This window comes from Bombus bifarius, unplaced genomic scaffold (assembly GCF_011952205.1).
Source record: "Bombus bifarius isolate JDL3187 unplaced genomic scaffold, Bbif_JDL3187 scf7180000007987, whole genome shotgun sequence".
Classification (NCBI taxonomy): domain Eukaryota; kingdom Metazoa; phylum Arthropoda; class Insecta; order Hymenoptera; family Apidae; genus Bombus; species Bombus bifarius.
The window spans coordinates 1035954-1048432 of NW_022884369.1; the positions used below are offsets into that span (position 1 = coordinate 1035954).

The 12479-nt window shown below is 43.5% G+C and overlaps 1 protein-coding gene across 3 annotated transcripts in view; it reads right to left on the bottom strand.

Moving 5' to 3' along the window:
- The window catches only part of LOC117205176 (extracellular sulfatase SULF-1 homolog), a 78105-nt gene that overhangs the window by 47969 nt on the left and 17657 nt on the right, over positions 1-12479 (bottom strand). The window lies entirely within an intron of this gene.

Below are 12479 nucleotides of genomic sequence, written 5' to 3' on the forward strand. Positions count from 1 at the left end.
CACGTATATTACGCAAACGTTTAAAAATACTTTCTGCATAATCAGGACGAAGATTTCTTCGATCGAGACGCTGGCCAGAGCTCTCTGTACCTGTGTTTCGGGCAAGCGATTAACGCGTACCATTCCGAATGAATAATTGGCCGCTTTAATAAAGCCAAAACTCATCAATATTAACGAGCGGCTGCTTTTTTCTCTCTTTTCCACGAATCTGATGCTTGAATTTTAAGAACGTTACGTCTCAATGGGCCTCGAGCACCCTCTTCCGATTGATCCAACCATAAACATTTCAGACAACAGAACTGCAGGCTGATTTCCCTTTTTCTTTTTCAATTTTTTCGTCAATCGTATCCACGTATCAATTCGATTCATCGGTTAGATGTTCATCGGTTGTTTGCACAGAACTTTCTACAGATTAAGCCATGCAAAGGAAACGTTCGAGAAAGGGAGAAAAGAATCGGAAAGGCAGGGAAGAAAGCGTCTAACAGGTGCTCATGCTCCCAGACTGAGTTTGACGTCACCTCGAAATGCTCAGACGCTGGAAACGATAGGATGCGAATAAGTACACGTCAAAAGCCGTATTCTCAGAGAAATTTCAATAAGCAGGCTGTATATACTACAGACGATTTCAGCTTGGAACAGGGGCGGAGGAAATACCCGCTGTTAAGCTTCGTCGAAAAATAAGAACTGTCCATACCTTTTTCATGCGAAAAGAACGAAAAAGGAAAGAGAAAACCGAGGCGTCAATCTTCGAAGATGGCGCTATTATTTTCCGTGTATCGCCTCGCGATAGGCACAGCTAATGCGTGCCTCTAAATCTTTCTGCCGTGAAATTACTTTGCGGTGGCTCGTCATTATCCCTTCGGGACCCTTAGTGGCTTAACACACGGCGAAACTGTTCGAGCATAGCAACGACTTTCCCAGTGCAACATTAATCGATACTCATACTTGTTAAACGGTAATAACGTCCACCGGTGGACGTTGCAAAATCGAACGACAGAGTAATTGCGCGTAATTATTCTGCCGGCCGCCTCGACTTCTCCCCAAGAGTTATCGATGAAATCGCGTGTCCGCGTGATTAATTGGAAATTGGTCCTACATGAAACGAACCTCTATCTCTAGCTCCTGCGTGATTCCTGCTGCTCCTTGCGTAATAAGAGGCTGGCTATATTCTTGGTATATGTTACGCTCAAAGAGCAGACACGAAGCTTCTTGCTAGGTGGTCTAGAATCTAAACTCACAGAAGAGCATTCAAGACGTCTGGCTTAGGATCTTCTGTAGAGCCTAAAGGCGACCTAACTAACTTCTCTAAGAAGATCTATTCGTGCGAGTCCTCCGAGAATTACGTACATCCTAAACGAGAACGTGGGTGAAGAATATCGAATTACAGGACATGATGCTTTAAGGGAGAAAAATCTCCTCGTATCGCCTTTCTTCGACAAACACACATTCCCTGACGGCGTCAAATATTTGCAGGCACTCGATTGTTTTCTATACTTTGCACCGATGTCGCGTAAAGCAAATTCCAGCCTTGACCAGCCCGAAAGAAAAGATCGTGACTGGAGAGCTTGCAGAAGGCTCACGATGCTAAGTTTTGCTTTCTCAAGGAAACGAGTCAAGTTACAGAGCGAAGACAACCACCAGGGGCAATTTGTCCGACGCGTCACCGACGGCTCGAAGCCAACTTTCAACGTTTTCTCAGCGCTTTTGTTTCGTCTACGATGATCTCGTTCTTTCTCCCAACTTGTGAATTACGCGGCGGCGAGCGGCTGTAACCGTGACCCGAATCCCGTTAGTCGCGCCGTGTTCGCGCTTGAACTTTTTCGTCGCTCGACGAATGCCCGACGAAAACCGTGTCCATGTTACCAAAAGTTGGTCTCTAATTTTTTTTTTTTTTTATTGAAGCGAAACTATTCAATTGCAGCATGTAAAGTACGATACGGCATACGAAAATTCAATTCGAGTATTATCTCAGACACGCGATATATGCTAATAACGGTATTTCCTTCTGTATCTTACCATTTATTTCACTCACTTCGAGCAACATTCCAAGCGCGTTCACTCGCGTCTACCAAAAACCTGCGTGTTCGCGCACTTGCCTTTCACACCCTAATCTCGAACACCCGGTTCTTCCACATATCTCACGTCTATTCGCAACAAACAATCGTTCGAAATTCCAGCTGTCACGTATTTGCATTAGAAACGCTGCTAACGCATGGCAAAACTCTCGTTTAATACGACCCTAGCTAGACAGCGTCTCTAATCGAAGAACGTGCTGTTTAGCAGGTTAATGCCTTTTTCCTTCGTTATTTCTAACGATGGTTGACGAGTCGCGCATTTCTCGCGTAAGAAGACTCACGACGCAACGCAGGCCTTAAGTCGCTTAAACAGACAGAATAAGCTACTTACGGAGGCTACGAACCGGTCAGCCATGAAGATAGAACAAGCCGACTATGTACGAGTTCGGCGGGCCTGCATTCCGCGGGCTTGTCTGTTATCTCGAATACCTGCAGCGCGTTTATAGGCAGCGATTGTTCACGAGGGCGCATTTACGGAAGCCGAAGAGACGATCGTCTAACCAAAGCGTGCCATCGTCCGGCCGACCGGTCTATGAAGACGTACCGACGCACACCTTCTCGGATCGTAGCCGACGTTCTCTCACCTACTACGAGAGAACGAGCTGCAAGGTGAATGGAACAGATCGAACAGAGATGGAGAATCGCTGTGAATGCTTGCCTTAATGGTATTCACCGCGAACATACCAAGGCCGCGGATGAATGGATCCTAAGAGGCCATTGCTAACACCTCGCGACACTGAGAGGATTGCTTGTGAGACATGGGATACGCGATGGTTTGTAGAGGAGCTGCGAATCCATGATCGGATGAACTGTGCGTTAGTGACAGCCTTTCTTGCTGATCCCCCGTGTCGGAACGGATTAGGATGAGAGGAAATGAAGTTTCGCGAGTATCTACTACGTTTCTTTTGGTCGTTTCGAAAATCCTGTGACGTATCAAATATATATAAGTATGGCCGACGGAATGATATTCGAAAATTGAGAGAGCAAAGGCTGGCGATTAATGTACGAATCTGACTTGTAGATGCACATTTTGATTTTAACCTTGCTACGAGTCTAATCAGTTATTCAGTGGGTTGCCCTTTCGCCAACATGTTCGCAACGATTCGTCGAGAACTCCGAAGACTTTGTCATCTTTTTGTGACAAATCTACTTATGGAAGTGTCTTCTGTTTTTAGAAGGTTCGACGTGAATCATGTACCTGGGTAATGAAATTGTGAGTGAAGTCGATCGGTTCTTGAAAGGCGCGTACATGTACGTATGCAGCAAGTGTCGATGGTGAATTTTATTCGGAGAATAAGGAAAAGCAGTGCAACGACTAGCGTAAGCGATGAACCCGTTGGAGGCAACGGCACAGGAATGGACTTAACAGGGGAATTTAGGCGAAGCCAAGTAATCGCTCCTCTGTCAGAACACGATAAAGCTGCCCAGTACACTGGAAAGTAGCCAACATCAACCAGAAGCCAAAAATCGAAAATCTTCTTCAGGGAAGCCCGTTAAACGGTACTTGGGGGGAAATTCAGCTATTCCCAGCGTGTCATTCCAGTCTATCGCATTTTCAAGCTACACCACGCGTACAGAATAGAGCGATAAACTATGGAACACCAGTTGAGCTCATCAATCATCGTGGATGTCCGCGGCGAAACGTAGATCGAGCGAAAGACACCTAACCGTGTTTCGCGCTCTCTATCATCCACCGGCGACGAATCGATAACAGGTCCACGAGGCCCGGAGAGGAAACAACGCGCTATTCGAAGTCCGGACGTGTTAGTATTTTCAATTAGTCGCATGCGAAAGCTGCGTGTCAATTAAGACCGGTTTCGCGTCCAGCGTGCTGCAATACGTGAAATTGAACGCGTTGGAATCAATTACGCGATATAATTCAGTAACTCCCTTCAGGTGTATTATATGCATCAACGGTAGCGTCGGTGTGTGGTATTCATTTGTCTCGCAGCGCGGTCAAATTAATCGGAAATCGGTGACAGGCGAAGAGAAACACGAGTTCCTTTCGATGACAACTGATCGCGTGTTAATCATCGTTCACGAGGAAACATCACTGAGCTCGAGTTACTTGCAATAGTATTGCTCCGATCGATTACGTTTATATATGAATTTGTAATTGTAACGTTCCAATTGTCGGATTTTTGAAATTTGTAATTAATTCGAAATTACGTAAATATCTTTCAGATTCGTTGAGTAACGTGCATCCGAAACCTTAGTAGCCATGTACTCTTTTAGCACTTAAAAGTCAGTGGCTCATAAAAAAAACCACAGTAATCTGATAATCCCGTACCGACAGTAGCTTTCAAATTATTTTTTACATCATACTTAATAATAAATCCTGTAACATAACTGAAGTATCCGTATCCGCGATATTATATCTGTACGTTCAGCTTAAGCATGAGTTAACCAAGAAGCAATTTGTATCGACATTCCGGTTTCCAATCGTAAGTGAAATCATGGAAAAATTCACCAGGTATAGAGAGTCGTACGAGTATTATATCCAGAAATTGCGGTGTAATTCAAACTGATATCTCTGGCCATTTAGTTATTTAGAAATTGTGCAAGAAGCACGTTACATCGGATCTCATTAGCCGATTCGATAATGAAAAGCCAGTAACGAAGAAGCTGGTTTGCGAGCCTAACGGTTCAAACCTAGCCTATCTAGATGTAAATACGAGTCAGCAGTGCGTTTCTTGCGCCTGGACTTTCAGAGGCTGGCCTAATCGAAAAGCTTTTACCTTTGAAGCGACGTCCGCGCCGCTTTTATCCGTGCACCAGGCGAACATACCCGCTGATACGCGCGAATTGGAAACGTTTCACAGTGCAATGACCCTATGGCTATGTCGGTATGGCCACGCATTACGAGCAATTCGACGCTTCTCGCCTGTTAGGAGTAACACTGTTGCGATCCGCACCAACTGGAATGCTATGACGAACGAGACGCGTGGATTGAATTAGGTAATGCGTTCAGATGCAGCACATGAGTTTGTCACACGCTAGCTCCAACCATAAGTCCCTCTACAATTCAACCACTTGGCCGATGAATTAAAAACACGCGCAAAAGTATCGTTTTCCTCGTTCAAACGATATATCAGCCCGCTCGAACGCAACAGTTGTTCGCTTCTTGTAAATTTCTCAATTTCGTTACGCAGGTAATGTGATTAATGCCCAATACCCAAGAAATAGATAGAAACGTTGAAAAGTTTGCGTCAGAGGTTGTAGAAGCTACTCGATGGTATAATACTTTAAAGAATTTTTCAGCAATAGTCAAAGCATTTACTATAACACTACAGAAATATTTCTATGGATCGTAATGGAGCGACTCAGTGGTCGTAGATTTGACAGAGACGTAAAGATTCGGTAAAAGCATAAATGTGCGAGGGACACTGAAGTATAAGTTCGATAGGAGATGTTATATGGTCGACAAGTGCGATAGATCAACAGCCAGGCCACGCCAGTCAAATACATCAGATAAGAAGTACTTCGAAAAATTTCGAAGTCTTATCATGTATAATGGGTTGTCTGACGTTACAGAAGATTAACGCCTTAATCTACTTCACCGTTGACCAGGTAGAACTAGCGCGGCGCCAAACTTCCGGGACTATACATATTTGGTTACAGTAGACAGGTTGTAACATTTCTAAATTTTATAGTCTCTCGGGAATACGAAAGTTTCATCGAAGCTAAAGCAGCTCTATTTATTGGCATGAAATAATGCCTTGTCCTATGATTTATTTTATTGCTACACTTATCAAACTTAACTATCTGCTCTTAAATTGCTATGAGTAATATGAAAATCATTAAGATACAAGAAGGTATAACTTGTCGAATATAATTCTTATTTGTAGAATGTAACGAGGGTGACTATTATAAGGCAAGAGATTAAATGATGTCTCGCGGATCAAATCCATTTATGACAATATAAACTTCCATTATATGACCAAAAGCTGATAGCTCGTGAGAAGTAAAGTTCAGTTATATAGATTCATAGTAATGCAGTTCTATCGTAGCATGCGTTTCCTACAGTCTCTGTTTCCAATTACCTTCAAATGCACAAGTTCTGGTTTCAATTTCGAAACTTCTGGCACCAATAATCTTACAACTCTTACCGTATAACGCTTATTATCTCTGAACCATACTTTCGAGAAAATGAAGAGAGACATTAAATACCGGGAACAGAACGTGGGAAAATTGAACGTTCACGAAGAAACAGGGATGCAATGACGGTCTGGATAGCACGGTGGAATGCACCTGCTCGCGGTGCTCTGCGATTTCTTGCTCGTGCGAGGAAACTTTCGTGACACGGTGAATTCCGCGGATCGAGGCACGAGACATCGCGTAACGTGCGTGTCGAGGCGTCGTGGGAACGTTTCCATCTAAGAACGAGAGAAAATCGAATTATCCCTGATCCCCTTGAGAGTCAGAAAACAGTCATAAACAATAGCGAACTCTGGCGACCAACCAACTACCACGGGAGCAAGAGACAGTTATGTCATCCTAACATAAAGGCATCGTGTTTTACACGTAACGCAGTGTTCTTCGCTTGGCAGACACATGTTTGTATGTGCTACGTGTCTGTAATAAAGGCAAGTAGCGTATTGGAAATTGCTAGTTTTATCTCTCTTTGCTTCAATGGTTTCTCAACTCTTAAAAGCCATCAAGGACGAAAATTCTCCGCAACGCTACTTTTTTTAAATAAAAAATTAGGCAAGAAATATAGTATCTCGAGCGGAATTATGTCTGTACGATAGAAAAACGCCGGAAACCACCGTATTCCATGAATGCGAGTCAACCTCGTAAAACATCGGATCACGTTCAATCGAACGCCGACGTAAGAAAAAAAGCGCGAAATGTGGAAATCCAATTAAGATTCCTTGGCACCACCCAATGTGACTGACAGTGTGCGGCATTAATCAGCGAAATCGTTTAACATTTGTCTAATGACCGCGTGCCTACGTCGCTCGCTCGATTCTAATGCATAAATAAACTTCAGAACGTTTACGACATCGTGCGGAACACGTTCCCTCTAATATGCACGCATCATACCTCGAGAATCGACTTCTCAGTGTATATAGTGCACTCGTTTGCACGACGTTCTTTGACCTCTGCCATACGAGAGAAGGAACGAAAAAAGAGGACGAAAAAGTCGGAGAACGATGGAGAACTCCATCGTTTCTAGTTGATCCAGAGGAGTCGTCTGTTAGCTTGTCCATAAACTGCGATAACGGCTAGCCAGAAGAATTCACCCCAATTATAACTATCTCGCCTATTAGTCCGCGACGTTTGCCACGGCAAATAATTACCCTTTATCTTTGTGTGCCTTGCTGGCACCGATGGCTGTCCGTAAATCATCCTGGCGTCGAATGGTTTGCCAGGGCAATTACAGATTATATCACTCGCTATGTCGTGTTTTGGGACATATAGTCGAGCCTTTGTACGTGGGAAAAGCTGTGTATTCAGTCGCTCAGAACATATCTCCTTCCATTGAAACAATTTCTTTCTTTCATTCATTCTGAACATCTAGAAAATAATAAAATAAACAACAGAAACTTGTAGAGATAAATTATATTATCATCAATTAAGTAAGCTTTCTATCTTTCGAGGATTAAAAATTATATTCTTAAGGTGTATTTTTAAATCAAGAAATTGATGAAATGTAAAGTAGATCGTTTTAGCTTCCGAAGATCATCTTCATGGTCGAATGTTTGCGTTTATAGACACAGTCACGTTAGAGTGTCACGGAATGGGGCGGGGTTTCGATTTGTCAAATGCCACAGGTGATATTTGATTCTGACAACGAAAACCAAAGTGTAGAAACTTGGCTGAATTATGCGGTAAAGTACCGTAGGTACACGTCGAATCCATTCTTGAGTAACATCGCGTGTATCCGATGAATATTGCAACTTGGCAACCCGACGAAAGGGAGGATCCTGGCGTGTCACCGTCGAAACCCAGAGTTGACGTTGATTTACAACCACGCCGGCCGTCAGTCAACGTGATTTCTCGCGATAGCCGTAAGAAAACGCTGCAGCAGACCGTGAACAACGGAAAAGCGGTCGGCTCCTTTGCTATTTCTTTAATACCGAGCAAAGTTTTGCCTACTACTATTACATGATGATTAACTTGTCTTCCTGAATTTGCACCGTGTGAAATATTTCTCGAACGAACGCGTCTGGCATTCGAGAGAATCCAATCATCGTCTAACTTGCAACTCGCGAAACTGCGTTCCTTTCCTTTATCTTTGAATATACTTTAACTTACTTATTACTTGTTACTTTAATATACTTTCGATTGATCAATCGAATCTGAATATATAAATAAGATAATTTAAATCTGTATTATACCAATCGATCCAGTTTGATGATATTTTTAACCCGCTTTGATACTTTATGAAAAAATTACGATCGATATTAATATTCTCGAAATAGAAATTTATTGCAAACATATACTTCACAAAAGTCGCAAAGTTATTTAAACAGGCAATTATCCGTTATATTAACAAGTCACGATTGTTAATAGGACCACCAATTTGAGGCAATTATTCAGAGTATGTATATATTTGCAATAAACGGCTTGTAACTTGTCTATACATTTCCATATTGATTTCCAATTTTACTACCACAATCATGGTCGTGTCTCGTTACAGTGCTAATGAAATTTCAACAAGTTTCGTGTAACGCACACAACATATACTTAAAAATACTCTACTAGAAGTGTTCGATTACTTTCATGTGCCACTGTATATCTTCAAGCTTGATACCTTAATACGAACCGTACGTGACAAAATCAAATACATAACAAGTTTCTCAGGCTGCGACGACTGGGCGGCGATTTAACTGGTATTCTCAGCGGTATATTTCGTTTCCTGTTCCCCCGTACAGGCACCGCAGAGCGGAATAAGCCAATTAGAACTACCGCGGCGGGACAATAAAACGCGCGGCGAAAGAGTAATAACGAGCGATAAGCGGGCAAGGAAAGTTAAGTGCGATTTAATGTACTTCGCACGGGCACGGGGACAGCGCCATTGTTCTTAACGCGCGGATTTGCCTTACGCGGATTATCGCGCCCTTTGTCTGCCACCCACGCGACCCACCTGCAACACCCCTTTGGTCCTACTATCCCGTTGGCTACCGGCTAATTGCCAGCTCGATCTCACCGGCTGTTTCCCGTCCGAGGAACGCGACTCGTTGCACTCAAACGATTCCAGAGATATAGTCGTTCCGCGTAGTCTGCAGCGTAAATCAAACGGAGCCTTTTATGGGCCATAAAGAAGAGGGACGCGAATAACTGCCGCTGCGAAACCTTCGAAGGAATTCATTTTTACGGATTCCTTTACGACCACCCTGGCCTGATATTGATTTTATTTTCCCTCGATGTGTAATCGATTATGCGATTGGATGCTGTTGATTAAGTAGTATGAAAGCTATCGAATCAATTTAAGGGAAGAAAGTGCAGGTAATATACTACGTGTGATTGAGAAGGTGGCGCAATGACACGATACATACAGTGTTATATTTCTACATCGTTTTGCATTTTAACATGCGTATAACAAGCTCTTCGACGAATCGCAATTAGCAAGTTCGCGAAGACTCGCAATTGTATTTAAATGGTCGCTTTGGCGCGTGACCTTTACGAACAATGGCGCGACACGACCGTGCTACGCAAACGCACTTGAGTATTGTTACCGATATTACGATATCAGGCGACGTGACAAACAAGCTGGTTTTTCTGCAAGGAAAAGCAGATCTCGTTTGTTCGATTGCTGACAGGTTACCAGCAAGCAACGAGCTCGGTCCATTCCTTTGGACCCGCCCTAAGCGCGATCGTTGCGGGTGTTTCTCTCCCTCTCGCCCATCGCCACACCTACTTTCCTCTTTCCAGTTACCATTCCATTCCTTTCTTATTCATTCCTCTCCTGTTATGTTCCGTGTGTAAGTCACGTGGAAGCGATTGCACAGGAAGAAACTCGCCCATTCGTTGGTCAGGGTTACTGCATTGTAACACCTTTCCACGTTATTTACCAGTCGAGGTGTAATCGGAACTATTTGCATTGGAATTAACGTTTGACGGATCGAAACGTTTCTTTGGTCATCGCTCATTTACCGATTTAAAAACGAAACTGCTTTACACAAGCAAATAACAAACGAACGACGACTACGATATCTCTGTGCTCTACGATACGATTGCACGAAGGCAGGTATGTGTCTAATTAGCAAGACACGCGAAGCAGACCGAGAGAGGAGAAGAAACGCGTCACGGAGCGCTCCTTCTTGATTCCGTATTTGCATCGAGATGGGTTCGATTAAAGGGAACGTATAACTCGTGGGATCGTACGCGTGGGTGGCAGCATCAGCTGACGGGCCATTAAGAAACAAGACGGCGCGTGGAATCCAAAGTGAAATTACAGCCAATGAAACGACTGGCAATTAGTCGCATATATTATGCACCGGCCCAGCAGGTACATAGTACCCTGCTGAGACTCGGGGATGATCGATCGACCAGTTGAAAACGATTTCGTCGCCCTTTATCGAGATTCCAACCCTTTTTCATACATGCCGTGTTTCAACAGGATTAACTGGTTTCAAGAAACCATTTTTCCGGCGCGTTGCCACGGAGGAAAGCCACCGGATTTTTATCAAACCGATCTAGATTGCCAACGACGAGAGAAACGATATGTCGTGGTCTCGCAACCGCCTAGGAATCGCTTCGTTTCTACACAGAAATGGCTTCTCTTTCAAATCTATGAAAGAACTGTTACATATCTAGATTTCCCTTTGTCTTCTTGCGAGATACGCTTCGTCACGAACACGCGTCCGTCTTTTAATTAATTACTAAGGCAGAATCTTCTTGCATTCAAAGCCTCTGCATATAAAACCGTTTCAACGCTAATGCGAAATCGATTCAGATTCGCCACTGTGGCTAGAAGAAATGACACGATCCAGGTATCGTTTTACCTCGTTCCACGAGGTATAGTCTCGGTCTATTCGTCGACAAAATAACCATCTTCTAATCAACTAACGAAATTCCCTACTTACTTTCGATCTTCAAAACTCGCTACGAGATCTACTTCAAGCAGTAACGTGAGATCGTGACAGACTAATGGGATTTTCCTCGTCTTTTTTCTCAATTTCCAAGTTCTGCTTTTTGAACCTAGTACCCTGAACGCTAATGGGATCTTCATCAAACTTGGATGCTAGGTACAAGGAACACGTATAAGGAGACCATAAATTCATGTTCGTCCCGATGAACTTGCGTGATCGAGTACAAGCAGCTGTAGTCAGACTGCGAGTTATTTTAGTGGATCGAAGACTGAAAATAGTGCTACGTGGGCTTTGTAATAATTCATCGCCGGACTATTTAGAGTCCGCTTTCCCTTAATTAGGTGTTGACATACGACTGTAAACAACTGATTTGTTCAACTATGTTCCCACTTATTTGCATAACTCCAAATAAGCACCTCTTTGTCTTCTCTAATTAACATTTCTTACTCATAGTGTTCTAAAGAGAAATATATAGAAGAAAAATATTGAAAATTTTCCAAGGTTAAATTACAATTTCTTAGGTGGATTTATGGAAATGTAAATTCTCATAAACATTCGCAGTCTATACGCAACGATACAACGTTTCTTTCTTACTCTCGCTGCATCTATTCTCTACAAATTTATCGATATATTTAAGTGACACTGACAATGATTAATAGAAAATGGTGAAGCCCGATCATTTGAATTTAGACGAAACAATTTCGTTGAAATCTTCTCCTGAAATTGGGGGATTACTATTTGCTGTACATCGAATTATCGATCCCCCGGCAGAATTATCGACGTGTCCGCCGCCCGTCCCACTCTTTTTCTTCCTTCAAACACAGCCACGTCTCTCGTCAGCAACGGATTCGCCACGTCGTTGACGTTTGTCAGCCCCGCTGTCGTGTCATCGATAAAACAACCCCGTACAGCCATCCACCCCACTCGAAGGAATATTTTTCGTCGGCATCGACGAGCGTCTGTCGTTCATTCCCGACGAAACACGTCTACCAAAAGAATCAATCGATCCAGCTTGGCTTCCGAGGAATATTTATCCGGTTGTTTGTTCGCGGCGATTTACGAGCCGCGTACGGCCACCTTGACGTCCGTGGCCATCAATTTGTCGACCCCTCAAGGTTCGCCTCGGTTGTGTATTCGGGCTTGCTCGCGACAGACGTAGGATTAAAGCTCGCGAGGAAAAAGGTGCTCGTGTAAAAAAGAACGCTGATTCACTATGTTGCGGGCTTTAGGGAGAGAAAAAAGGGAAAAAGAAAAGAAAGAAAGAGAGAGAGAGAAGGACGCTCTGATCGACGCTGGCAGTCTGCTCGTAGCTGTGAGTCAGGTAAACTGATGTGGACTGATGCAAACTGGTGTAAGCGACGTC